This window comes from Protopterus annectens, chromosome 12.part0, assembly GCF_019279795.1.
Source record: "Protopterus annectens isolate FY-2018-M chromosome 12.part0, PAN1.0, whole genome shotgun sequence".
Lineage (NCBI taxonomy): Eukaryota > Metazoa > Chordata > Ceratodontiformes > Protopteridae > Protopterus > Protopterus annectens.
Window position 1 is genome coordinate 1,415,547,166 of NC_056746.1, and position 14,603 is coordinate 1,415,561,768.

Below are 14,603 nucleotides of genomic sequence, written 5' to 3' on the forward strand. Positions count from 1 at the left end.
CTCACAAAGACATGGACTATGATGAATGGGAGGAGTCCCCATGGTCACCCCTGATGATGTCTCCTTTGGAGACATCCTGGAAATCCTGAAACAGTGGGGTGACTGGAAGTCCACCCACCCCTCCTCTGAGGAGTCCATATTCTTGCAGGCTTTTCATGCTCAACCCTCTACTTCCTGGGTGACCTCGCCTGCAAATGAGCTGGTACAACTCATCATGCAACACGCATGGAAGAGTCCTGATATTATTGAACCAATACCATGGAGACCAGACAAGATTTTATCCTCTCCCGAGCAACACCCACACAGGTCCAAGGGTCTTCCTGTAGATGCTATGGTGGTGGCAGCAGCCAGTAAGAAAGAGGTTGCTGAGTAAAGACAGACTGTCCACCCCCCAAACAGGGAGTCTTGGGCAGTGGACAGGTTAGGGAAGCGAGTCTTTGCATCATCAACCTTTGCTGTTAGGTCTTTGAACTATCTGGCACACTTCTGTAGGCTTCAGAGAGACCTAGTCTCCGAACTCTCCAAAACCTTAGCAGGAGCAGTTTCTGATGAGGTACGTGACAAAATTGCCTCACAGCTTGCGACCCTGGAATCCATATCCAACTTCTCCATGCATTTAATTTCTCATGCTACTGAAGGAGTGGCTAGAGTGGCGGGTCCTTTCCATGACACACATAGTGAGTTTACTCCCCGGGGCAGAGGGGGTAACTCATCTGGAAGTTGCCCCTGCAGAGGCAGAGGGGGTCCGCATAACCAGGGATCCAGAGATTCCTTCTCTGTACAGCCTAATCAGTGCTACTGAAGAGTGGCCTGATTGCTTTCCTCTGGAAGCATTCAGGGTACGTTTCTCCCTGCACCTTTCTGCCTGGCAAACCATAACTACAGATTCTTGGGTGCAGAGAATCATAACCAGAGGTTACCACATACTATTTAACCTTTACCCAAAGTCATCAAGATGAATTTCCAATGTTCCACCCAGTCAAAGGGAAGCAGCAGCACAATAAATACAAAAGATGCTTCAAACAAGAGTCATCTAGACAGTCCCACCAGACCAGATAGGATCCGGATTCTACTCAAGATTCTTTTTAGTGCCAAAAAAGACAGGGGACTGGAGACCAATTATGGATCTCAGCATCCTGAACAAATTGGTCAAACAGGAAAAGTTCCGGATGGTCATGGTCTATCCTTCCGTTTTTGGAGAAAGATGATTGGATGCGCTCAATAGATATTCAGGATGCGTATTACCACATACGAATGTACAAATGCTCCAGAAGATTCCTTTGCTTCCAGTTAGGAGCCAATCACTTCAATTCCTTGTGCTGCCCTTCAGACTATCTACAATGCCCAGAGTGTTCACCAAGTGCATGGCAGTGATAAGAGCTCACTTGAGACTTCAAGGATTCCAGGTGTTTCCATATTTAGATGATTAGCTCCTCACCACCACCACCAAGCTTCTACAGGAGATAGCTCTAAACTAAACGCTCACACTGACAGAATTCCAGGGAATCTCAGTAAACTGGAGAAAATGCAACTTGACTCCCTCTCAAAACTTGGAATTTATAGGAGCAATTTTCAGTACGCATGCTTGCCTAGTCTCTTTGCCAGATCACAGATTACACAGGATAAGATACCAAATCCGGGTGATACTCTGTCAAAACCAGGTCTCAGCTCGGGTGGTTCTTCAACTCTTGGGCTCAATGGCAGCATCAATTACAATAGTGCCCTTAGCAAGACTACACATCCGACTTCTCCAATGGCTCTTACAGACACAGTGGTACCATTGCACTATCCTATGTCCTTTCAAATCTGTATAACTCAATGATGCAAAAAGGATTTAATGTGGTGGATGAAGCCAGATGAAGAGTTATGGGCGCGTCCCTTTTCCCCAACTCAGCCCAAGGCTACAGTGACCACTGATGCTTCCCTGATAGGGTGGGGGGGGCTTTTCCAGGGGAAAACTGTCCAAGGCACCTGGTCAGACATAGAGGCCAACCTGCATATCAATGTCCTAGAACTGAGGGCAGTGCTTCTAGCATTGTAAGCATTTCAATCTACCCTTCTATCAGGGACAATTGCTATACAGTCCGACAACATGTCAGTAGTCTGGTACATCAACAAACAAGGAGGAACCAAGTCCTATCTGTTATGTCGAGAGGCTATGAGAATTTGGCAATAGATGATCGATTCCAACTGCTTTCTGATAGCAATGCATATTCCTGGAGTTTCCATCGTGATTGCAGACAAGCTGAGCAGATGTATCCAACTGCCTCATGAGTGGTCCCTCAATCCAGTCATGGTGGCAAAGATTTTCAGCCACTGGGGCCAGCCCTGCTGCAATCCTTTCACCTCCCCAGCAGACTACAAATGCAGAAACTACTTTGCCCTAATCCCCCTACAGGGGGAATCCCCAGGCATGCTCTGATACTCACAGCCCATGGGACTTCTGTATGCCTTTCCTCTCTTCCCTCTGATTCCCCTATTTTTAAAGAAAGCCATTCATCTGAGAAGCAAAGTTATCCTCATTGGCCCTTACTGGCCATGACAAATTTGGTTTCCCTTCCTTTGGACTCACCTAGTACACCAGCCCTGAATTCTGGATCCAACTCCGGAACTGATCTCACATCCACAAGGGTTGATGCACCACAACCTTCCCAGTCTCAAGCTGAAAGCTTGGTTTCTCCACTTCCAGTAATAGCCAGGCAGAGTAACCTTACCTTCCCTTTATGTTATATTCTTCTGGCTTCACATAAACCTTCCACCAGATAAATCTATCTCAGCAAATGGAAGAGATTCCTTATTTTGTCTCAACAAAGTAAACTGGATCCTTGCTCAGCTCCTGTTACTGTGGTTTTGGATTATCTGTCACGTCTTCTACAGTCAGGGGCAGCAGCCTGCACAATTTGCATCCATCTAGCTGCAATCTCATACTTCCATGATGGTTTCCAAGACTCATCCTTAATCTTCCATAGCCTCTGTAAAACCTTTTTAAAAGGGGTCTCACACAACCCTGACACAACCACCTTTTGAGCCTGCAAACTCTTGTGATATGAAGTTTTTAGCCTGGAAGTCACTATTCTTAGTAGCCATCACTTCAGCAAAATGCATATCCTAGCTTCAGGCCTTATGCATCAAACGTCCTTATTTGATCTTTCATAGGGACAGAGTATCACTCTGGACTAACTCTTTTTTCCTTCCAAAAGTTATTTCAGAATTGACAATCAACCAGATGATTGACCTACCTGTCTTTTTTCCTAACCACTCGAACAAAGGGGAATACTGCCTTCATTTGCTGGATGTGCATAGACAATTACATTTTTATCTGCACAGAACAAAACCAGTACATAAAACAGACCAGTTGTTTGTGTCCTTTTCAAGCCTGAGATTGGGGGACCCTCTTGCTAAAGTGACCCTATCGAAGTGGTCGAGAAACTGTATATCCTTAATCTACCGACATAATAAAATCCCTCTACCGAGCAAGGTTAAAGCACACTCAAACAGATCAGTGGCAACTTCTGTTGATTTTCATTCAAGGACTTCAATGGATGATATCTGTGCAGCTGCAACTTGGTCTACCCCTCATACCTGTATTATACATTACAAATTGGATCTGGTCTCCAGGGGAAGAGCATCCTTTGGTTCAATGGTACTCAGGAACATTCTTCCATAAGGGCCTCCTAGGACATAAAGTAGCTAGGGACTCTGTCCCATCAGTAAGGAATGAATGAAGATTAACAACATCAGATAAAGAAGTTATGTTCTTAGCATAACGTTCCATCTGTGTTGTTCATCTTCATTCATTCATTACGTTCCACCCACCTTCTCCCTCCAGAGGTTCCTGGAAGATCAGATTGGGTCCTATTCCTGCTTTAGGGTTTCTGCTCAGAAAAAGCCTCTGCATTACTTATTTTGGGCAAACTCTATCTGAGATAAAAGGGAGAAGGGCACTGTGGGTAAAAGCTTAACTCGAGAGTTTTTTGGCTGGCACAAGCTTGTTATAAGGCTGACTCGGTTCCGAGGACGGAACCGACACTAATCAGTAATGAATGAATGAAACTGAACAACACAGATGGAATGTTATGGTAAAAACAAAACTTCTTTTTTTCTTCACTGTAGTGAGATTTCGGAGTTGGTATATTTAAGTAACAAGGGGTGTGGGGGGTGCATGGGGGTCTTGCCCCCTGCAAAAAATGAAATAAGAAGTTTTCACTTGTTAGATTTTTTTTATAGTTCGATACTTTACACCTTAAATTCTCTGGTCTTTGATGGTCAGAGGTTTGATGTTGTGAAATTTCGATCCTTTGAAGTAGACCCATGGTGTTATCTGTGCAAAGGGACCTGCACATTGCTCACTTCTGCACAAAGGCTGTCCATCTGAAGACCCAGGTAAATACAGACCCATAAGTCTGACTAGTCTTATAATGCAAAACCATGGAAAGAATTATCATGGAAATTATAACGAATGACAGTCTGCCAGTTGGCTTAGAGGATTAAGGAGCTGTTAATGAGCTGTTTCCTGTGGTCCAGTGGTGCAAGGTTTGGTTCCCTCAGCCTCCATTGCCTAACTCCCTGAGCAATTCACGTAACCAGAATCCAATCCTGGGCTGAGTCTGAAAAAGGTCAGTGAAGATCAGTTCTCTCTCCTGGAAAATAAATGCAAATAAATACATTAAAATTAAATAATGAAGCATGAAACATTCAGACACTAGGCCCAACCGACTTTGATCCTGTCAAGGGCAGGTCATTCCAACTCAGCCTGGTAGACTTCTTTGCAAATTACAAAACTAAAACTGATAAACTAGAAAAACATAATGGAAAGGTGTACATGACAGAGACACAGAATATGATTAAATAACTTTAATCCGTATAATGAGCGCTTTCGTATCGGTGATACCAATACTTCATCAGACAAAAAAAATCAATTTCAACAGTATTTAAAGAAATAAAGTTAATTAAATCAAGTCAGCTGACATATTAATTAAAATTTAAAGTGATAGTTAGAAAAAAAACATATATAAAACAGTATACAAAAAGCATATGTAAAATATAATATAATATACATATGTATATATATATATATATATATATATATATATATATATATATATATATATACATTTAATATTATAAGCAGTGCCAACAAATTAATTTCATATATTCAATGCCTTGTTTAATGAATAAATAAAACTAATGTAGTAATGCCTTCGTTTTAAAACACAAGATAAGGAACATGCTTCATTCAATCCGGGTTATTTATAAGAATCTAAACGTAGCTCTCATAAAAGTTCTTTATATTCTAATTTCAAGGATGTTGGTCCCCCTCTTTCATCCAAAGAAATATGGTCAATAATTTTAAATAAAAATGAATGCTGTGGATAATTAACAATATGTTTAGCTAGAGCATTATCACATTTCAAGTTCCTAATGGCATATAAATGTTCATAAATTTGTTCTTTAACCTTCCTGTCAGTTTTACCAACATAAAAACATTCACACATTCTGCAAGTAAATACTACTTTTAGTAAGGCAATTAAATCATCCTTTAACTTTATATATTTGATTTCTAACAATAAATGTTGTTCCTGTGTCTATATAAGCACAGTATGCACAAGCCTCACATTTAAACATACGAGAAGTCTTGAAAGTTTTTATCTTCTTTGGTTCAAATAAAACTTTTAGATTCTGACCTCTTTTAAAAACTAATTTTGGGTGTGAGGGAAATTTAGAAGCTATAGAAGCATTGGTAGATACCAAATTCCAATTCCTAAATAATATTTGTCTAAGGATGTCAGCATACATACTGTAAGATGTTATAAATGATAAAGAAAAATTATTATTAGCAACAATACTACCAAAGCTACTACCAATATTATTATTATTAACGAGAGTGCTATTTTGCCTACTAATATGTGGACTGTCCCTAACATTAACTTCAGATGTAATCAAAGGAATATTCAAAACAGTATTTACTACATCATGCCCACCAGTAATTTGAATAGAATTATCAAATTTTAATGTCAAATCAGATATAACTACCATATATTCATCATTTAATATAGCTCTAAAATGGTCAGATATCCTTTTAGAGTAGACTTCATCTATTAAATTATCTAACATTGTCATAGGATATCCACGTTTCAAAAACATTCCTTTAAGAGTATCACATTCGGTCAAAAGGTCAGTGATGTTAGAAATCGTTCTGACCGCTCTGACTAATTGTCCTTTAACCACTGATTTTTTTTCTGATAGAAAGGATGTGAACTTGTGAAGTGCCAAAAGGAATTTTAATATGTATCCTTTCTGTGAATCTTAGCCACATAAGCTTGTCTTAGACTGTTCTTACTCAGACATACATCCAAATTGGAAATGGTGTCAGTATAAAAGGTATACGTAAGCTTTAAAAAGGAAGTAATTTAAAAATTCTTGTAACACAATTTCATTGGCTTTAAATATCATAAAGATACCATCCAAATAATGGATGTAACTACTAAAACAGTTGTTATTTGGGAAAATATATTCTCGTTCCCAAAAAGCCATAAGTAAATTGGAGAAATTTCCACAACAAGGGGAACCCATGGCAACTCCCCTTGTTTGCAAGTAAATATTATTCTCAAACATAAAAGTTATTTGATAAAATTAAGTCCAATAACTCTAGTATTAATAATAATTCTTGATGTTCAATATTCTTTTTAAGTAGTAATTGACTTACCCAGTCTATACTCACATCATGTGGAATTATGGTGTAAAGATCTCTAACATCCACAGTTACAAAATTATAACACTCATTATAATCCAAGCTGTTAATACTTTCTAGAAAAGATCAGGAGTTTCTACAAATTTGTTTTTCATCTTCTAAATATTTTTTCAAACAATGATCAACATATTTGGCCATGGAATAAGTAATGGAGTTTCTTCCATTAACTATTGGCCTAAATGGGGGATTATTAATATCTTTATGTATCTTCGTAAGTCCATAGAAAACAGGTATATGAGGTGCTAGGATCGAAAATTAATTAAATAATTCAACAGAAATTCTTGGTTCAATAAATAAATCATTCACAAAAATTCTAATTTGTCTATAAGCCCTCACTTAAAGAATACAAGGCATAAATAACATGTCATATGCAGATCACCTCAAAGCCCTATCCCTGCTTCTGTCTCCTATAGGTTGTTGAAGGGAAATCTATGCCTGGCATACACGGATCATCCATGCCATCGATGCAGGACATGCAAATATGTGTCTGATGCACAGACTGACTACATTACTTTCAATGTACTTGTATAGTGTAGTATTGTTATGTCATGGCAGGTGTTGTGGGCCATGACAGGTATTGTGTGCTGGCATGTGTCATGACTACACAGAAAACCTTTTGTGTATCTTAGTTGCATGATGTTACTCTGGTGATAGTGTGACAGAATGAGAGGTGTATCACACACCTGTGTATGTTTCTTTTCCCGGGGATTTGAGTGGTTATTCTGTGGACACATGGTGGAAGTACAGTGGCACAGGATGGCATGGCAGCACAGCATAAATATGATGCCAACAAGGTACTGCAGTATTCATGCATGTTTCCCTAGCTGCGTATGTGTAGAAGGGTGTGTCTGGGACACTGGAGGCAGCCAGCGTAATTATGCATTCCTACTTTGTGACAGGGTCTGCTACCCTTAATACAGGTCACCTGGGTTTTCTGAATGTACAAACCTAGATGGTTGCAGACAGCAGTTATGCCAATGTAGATGAGGGAAATATAGGACCAGGAGCTTGTCACGAGGCTGTAAAATGCATAACCATTGCACAGAAATAGCCCATATGGGCATGTCTGTAGTGGTATAAGGGGAGATATCTGTACCCATACACATGGACACAAACACACAGACAGAGTTGGCTGGTGTAAAACTAGAAGCCCTACCTATCTACTATTACACACTATAGCTTGCAGTACTTATTGCATGCACAATGGCATTTATCTGATATTGGACTGTCAGCTAGTACTCTTAAGGTGGATGACATCAGCAAGCCTTGTAGAGGAGGGCATTTAGAGGCTAGCAACTAGTCTTAGGCCCATAAAATGCATAACTATTGCATGAAGATAGCCCATATGGGCATGTATGTAGTGCTGCAGATGTGTGTATGTATACACAGACACACACACTCAGAGTTGACTGATATGAGATTAGAACCCCTACCTATCTAGTACTACACACTACAGCTTGCAGTACATATCACATGCATCATGGAGATTACCTGATATTAGACTTTCAACCAGTGCAGTTAAGGTGGATGACAGCAGCATGCTTTGTAAAGGAGGCCAGTGTAGAGGCCATCAGGTAGTCACAGGGCCTTAAAATGTATAACCATTGCACAGAGATAGGTGCATCTGTACTGTGGCAAATGGAAATATTTACACATGCACAGAGTTGCCTGTTGTGAGATTAGAGCACCTACCTATCTAGCATTATGCACTAAAGCTCACAGTACTTATCGCATGTGCCACACTGTTTAACTGATAATGTATTCTCAGCCAGTGCTCTTAAGGTAGATGACATCAGCAGGCCTTGTAATGGAGGCCAATGTTGAGGCAGCAGCTAGTCAGTGGGCATAAAATGCATAACCATTGCACAGAGATAGCACATAGGGGCTTGTATGAAGTGCTGCATGGAGATATATTTATACACACACAGAGTTGGATGATGTGAGATTAGACCTCCTACCTATTTATTATTACACACTATAGCTTGCAGTATTTATTGCATTGCCACAGAGTTTATCTGCTGTTAGGTAGTCAGCCAGTGCTCTTAAGGTGGATGACATTCACAGGCCTTGTACAGGAGGGAATTTAGAGGCCAGCAGACAGTCACAAGACCATAAAATGCATACCATTGCACAGAGACAGCCCATATAAGCATGTCCATAGTGCTATGAGATGATATATTGATACACAAACAAAATTGGAGGATGTGAGATTAGAACTCCTACCTAATTATCATTATATTAGCATTACACACTACAGCTCACAGTACCTATTGCACGTGCCACAGGTTATGTCTGTTGTACATGTTGATGCAGGTACACTAGTTGTGGAGTACGCAAAGTGGCCTTGTGTTAGACAGCATGTGTGAGCTTCAGAGTGATACTGCTTGGTACTGTTATTGTATCTAGTGTCCTGGGGTGGGATACCTGGTAATATCCCTGCTATGTGTGTATACGTAACAGTCTAGCCATATGTTGCTATTTGCAGTTTGATAGGCAGACATGTGGCCAGGGACAATATGGCCTGTTCAAGGACTGTGTTGCACCCATTGTACATTACACCACTTGCGTACCTATGTCTGTGTGCAGGGTGACAGCCTGTAGGCTCAGGGGTCTGTGAGTGAGTGGATTATGTACTGTTGTGGCCTTGGTCTGGTGCCATCGGACAGCTGTTGTGATGTGTATGTGCACATAACACCAGCATTCAGGGGTATGTGTGAGAACATTCATACATCCCCCCTCATATCTACATCAATGTGTATAACAGAGCTGTCTCCGTAAATGTAGTTGTGTGTGTCAGTAATGCAAATGTGTTCTGTAGAAGTATATGGGGAGCCTATGTATCACTGTACTTTATATAGCTATACATACATCTTGTAATCATATATGTATATATATATATATATATATATATATATATATATATATATATATACATAATGGCATGTATTTATATATAACTGAATAAGACTAAGAAGAAATAAACTTATACTACTGAAAACTTCCGAACTGTTAAAAACAAAAACAGAAATCCAATGAATAGACGCTGAGCCAGAACTGTTATTTGCTGAGCGCTTTTTTTCGCTTTATTGATAACAATCAAACTTCATCAGAGCAAAATGTAATGCATTTGCAGTACTGTGCAAGCTTTAAATAGTCTAACTGGTATAAAAAATACTTCACCGTGATTGGTAGATAGACTACGCCAATGCAGTAGTATTTGGACTAATGAGAGACACTGCTATAAAACAAAAGGTTTAATCTGCTAACATCCTGCCACTAGAGGGCATGCTGTAACTTTTTAGTTGTTCCACTTTAATGCACATTTAATGTTGAGATTCTCATTGAGCCCTAGTGGGGTATCTGCTTCAAGGAGGAGTTGCCATCTTAATTCCTTCAGCTCCAGTAGTGTGTTGCAATCTCCAAAAAACTGCTGGACCTGTTCTAACACTAGAAATTTAAAATGGACAAAGCCATTGCAGCTCATAGCATGTCTGCTTAATGCATTGTAACTGTCATTATGCCTGATGGCTGCAAGGTGTTCCTTCACCCTGTCTGAGAGCTTTCTAATTGTTTTTCCAATGTAGAAGGAAAAACATTGGTTGCAGTAGGCAACGTAGACTAGAAAAGTTTAGTGGCAGTCATGCTGGGCTTTGAACTGCACCGTGATGTTGCAGTGTTGAAAAGTGTAAGATGTGCCTGAGTGTATAAAAGGGCAGACTACACAATGTTTGCAAGGGCCCATACCTTTGGGGTTTTGTGGGTTAGCAGGCTCATGGGGGCCTGCACCATTCTTGAGTATGGGGGTGTCTTTCCTTTCAAAGGTTTGTTTGAGCATTCTGGTCTTCTTGTATGAGAAGACAGGCTCATTACCCTCTATCTGGTGGGTGTTGTGGTCCGCTCTTATTATGTTCCAGTTTTTGCCAATGATATCCCTAATGGGTTGCATATCTCGGCTGATGGGGATGGGGAAACTATAGTTTCTGTTCTTGGGTTCAGTAGTTCTGGTGGTCACCCTGGGGGTGAAGCCTTGAGTAAGGATGGGTGGGTGTCTGTCTGATCTGTGGGAGGCCACTTCTTGAAAGACATCCTCCACTAGCTGTTTGGGGTAATGTCGGTGGATGAACATTTTTGAAAGGAATTGGCTTTCCTTGAGGAAGGTATCATCGTCTGAGATGATCCTGGAGAGGCAGATGTACTGCCCTTTGAGCACATTCTTCTTCATAAAGAAGGGCTGCTTACTTTTGAAATCGAGGAAGTTGTTCCTGTAAGTGTTCTTCCGGTACACATTGGAGGTAAGGCTGCCAGTGCTGGGGTCAATGGTTAACTGAGTATCAAGGAAGGAGATGTGCGTCCCTCATCCTGAGACTACAAAGTCTAGGTATGGGATGCTGTTTGTGAGAGTCATAAGGAAGGTGTCCAGCTCGGTGTTGTCACCCTCCCACACGAAAAAAATATCGTCAATAAAACGACGGTATAAGTGGGCTTTGTGGAAGCCTTGTATATGGGTCAAAGTCTCCTTCTCCCATGTACTGAGGACTAGGTTGGCAAAAGAGGGGGCCATTTTGGACCCCATCACCACCCCCTTGGTCTGTAGGTAGATGGCTCCATTGAAGCAGAAAAAGTTGTTTTTCAGAACCACTGTGGTTAAAGCTGTAAGCATTTCAGTTTTAAAAACATTGAATTTAGCATGCTTGTTGAGAAACAGTTCTAACGCTTCCAAACCTTCCCTGTGAGGGATGTTGAAGTACAATGCTACTACATCTAGTATTACTAACATACATTTTGAGAAATCAATATTACTCTCATGCAAAATGTTTAAAAAATCCCAGGAGTCCTTGATGTAAAAATCCGTCGCCTGAACTAGCGGGTTGAAAATGAAGTCCAGGTATTCCGATATTGTCTCTGTCTTGGTTTTATGGTTAGAGACGATGAGCCTGAATGGGAGGACGGTGGGGTCCTTGTGTACTTTGGGGATGCTGAATGCTCTTCCTAGGCTGAGGTTATGCACAGACAGAAAAACAAATTCCTCTAGGGTGATATGCTGCTTCCATTCCAGGGTTTTGAGCAGCTTATCAATGGTATTGAAGCTTTTGTTCACTTCGTTCAAGGTCACAACCTTGTAAAAGTCCTGGTTAAGCAGCAAATTGTTAAGTTTTTGTACATAGGTTTCCTGCCCCATAAGTACAAGGCCCATTCCCTTATCTGCTTTCATGATACGCAGATCGTGATCCTGGCTTAAGTCCCGCATGGTGTCCATTTCTGCTGGTGAGAGGTTGTAGCATTTGTTGGAGTGAGGCTCGTTAAGAAGCCCTCTGAGATCTTGCTCACACACTTTTTGGAAGGCTGAAAGTGTGTTGTTGAGGGCTGGGGTGAATACACTCTTTTTTCTGGGGGTTGCGAGTGTATCAGGGTCATCAGAGGATTCTGAGTCTGTGTCCTCCGTGTTACTCAGAAACACTTTCAGATTCAGTTTTCTGAGATAAAGCCTGAGATCCAGCAGAACGTCAGTGATCTGAGCTATTGTGATGGTAAAAAGGAGAATCCCTTGTTTAATAAACTCACGTGGGCCTCTGAGAGATTTCTGTCAGTTAAATTGAAAAGGGTGCTGGTGAGTTGCAACTCCCGCTCCTCTAGTACCACCTCGTGGAGCTCCTGGTGTTCATGGGTCTGCTGACATGTGTCCAGTGGCTCGACCCTCTCCCTCTGCCTGTGGTTCTCGGTCCTCCTCTCCCTCTCCCATTGTTCCGGTAAGTTGTCCCCATGCTGAGGGCTGGACTGCCTGGTCTTGTTGCCATAAAAATGGCTGCTAGGGTTGCTCTCTGTTGAGCTCGTTGGCCCCACTGGCTGGGCTTCCTGCCATGGGAGCAGGTACGGGAGGAGGGGGGTTGGTGATAAGCTCTGCTTGTTGCATGGGAGCAACTGTAGCCTGCGGAGGAGGTGGAGGTGATCCTGTGGATGCGGTGGTGGTAGTTGGGGGTTGCCTCGTGTAGCCATTGGTTGTTCCTCAATATCTTTCATCAGGGAGTCTGAATGCATGATTGTCCGGGTATTGCTGTAGATCACGGTTGAGCTTTTTCTGTTTCCTGAAGATGAGGGTGGCTATGTGCCTGGTGATTTTGGGAGTAATATTATCGAAAAGGTGCTTGTAGTTTCCAAAGTCAGGCTGTGTTAGGATTTGTTCCTGCAGTTTGAGGATGTCTTCCTTCATTAATTCACAAGGACTCAGATTTTACAGATTCCCAAACGGGATCACAAAAGACACAGGCATTTTTGCTGACCTGGTCAAGCTATACAACGAAGCAGGCCTTTCCTCACTCAATCTGCTCATTACTTATAACCAGGAATGGCTGGAATTATATGTACACAGAGAGAAAAGCAGATGTCCTATAGACAGATAGAAATATGAATATTTTTGTGGAACTAGGCAAAGTTGTGTACCCAGTAGATTTTTTGCCTAACACACAATGCAATAATTGACAAAAACTTTCCCCACTTCAAACAGCTATGGGAAATAAAGGAGAAAAGATTAACCCAATATATTGGCAGAAATATATAGTGACAGTTAAAAAAGGTGTTGGATTAGAAAACACAAAAGGAACTAAGAGTCTAAGATTTGGCTCTGGCTCAATGAGTTAGATAAATCTGATACTGAGTCTGTTCTAAAGACAGCAGATGTTAAAGTAATAAAAGATAACTGGAGCAGAGACTGGCATGGAAAGGCCCTTAGGTATGCATGCACTAAGGGAGGTAGGTGTAGAAACTGAGAAAGTCATCAATGACTCTCATACCCATGGAAAAGAGAAAACAGACCTTGAACTGCATCCTAATTTTCTCCATGCTACAGCAAAAGAGCAGCAGCCAGTCAGTCAGAAACCGAAGCTCCAGAAGCAGGATTCTAAGTGTAAAGAAAGTAGGATAACTACTTAAGACAAGAAAGAAAAACTAACAATATACCCATCAGAAGGAGTTACATTTACACCGGATGAACTAAAACAATGGGAGAAGCCTGTACCTAAACTTATAAGAAGAGACAACAGCCTCTAGTTCATATCAGAATATTGATGAAAACAATATTGACTTGGCTAAGCTTCAGATCATCCATGTCAATTTTATTGAACTGAAACATGGTTGAAACCTGGAACCCATGATAATGAAATCACACCTCCAGGCTATAATATACTGAGATGTGACCGCAACAGAAGAAAGGGTGGAGGAATAGCAATCCTATTCAAAGAAGGCCTAGTAATCACCTCTTCACCCTCCAACCCTCCTTTGGAAAATAATACTGAAATACTCATTTCTAAAATACAGATCAATTCTAACAAATCCATAAACATTATCTGTGTCTATTTACCTCCTGGGAATAACATCACTACACTAGAGAATATACTTTGCTGGGTCAAATCATCCTCCCCTCAAGAAACAATAATCCTAGGAGACATCAATATTGATTGGAAGAACATCAGTACTGACCATCCTACTTCCCATATTAACCTTCATGGTTTCTCTCAAACTATTACCACCCCCACTAGAATTAACAAACCAAATAAAAAAGAGACTATCTTAGACTGGATTCTTATAAATAACTTTCAACAAACTTTTAAATAGGGTCCCTCCCAGACAATGTAAGTGACCATTCTCTCACCTACATAATTAGGGAAAAAACAGATATTACCCAACCCACTATATTTTGCTCAATTTGGAGCAACAAACAATTTAACATACAGCTATTCCAAAGTGAACTTACTGCTTGTAATTGGTCTCCCCTAAGAACAATACCACTTAAAGATGCTGTCAAATACTTCAACTCTAAATTCCTAACTATCCTAGACCATCATGCACCTAAGTGTAC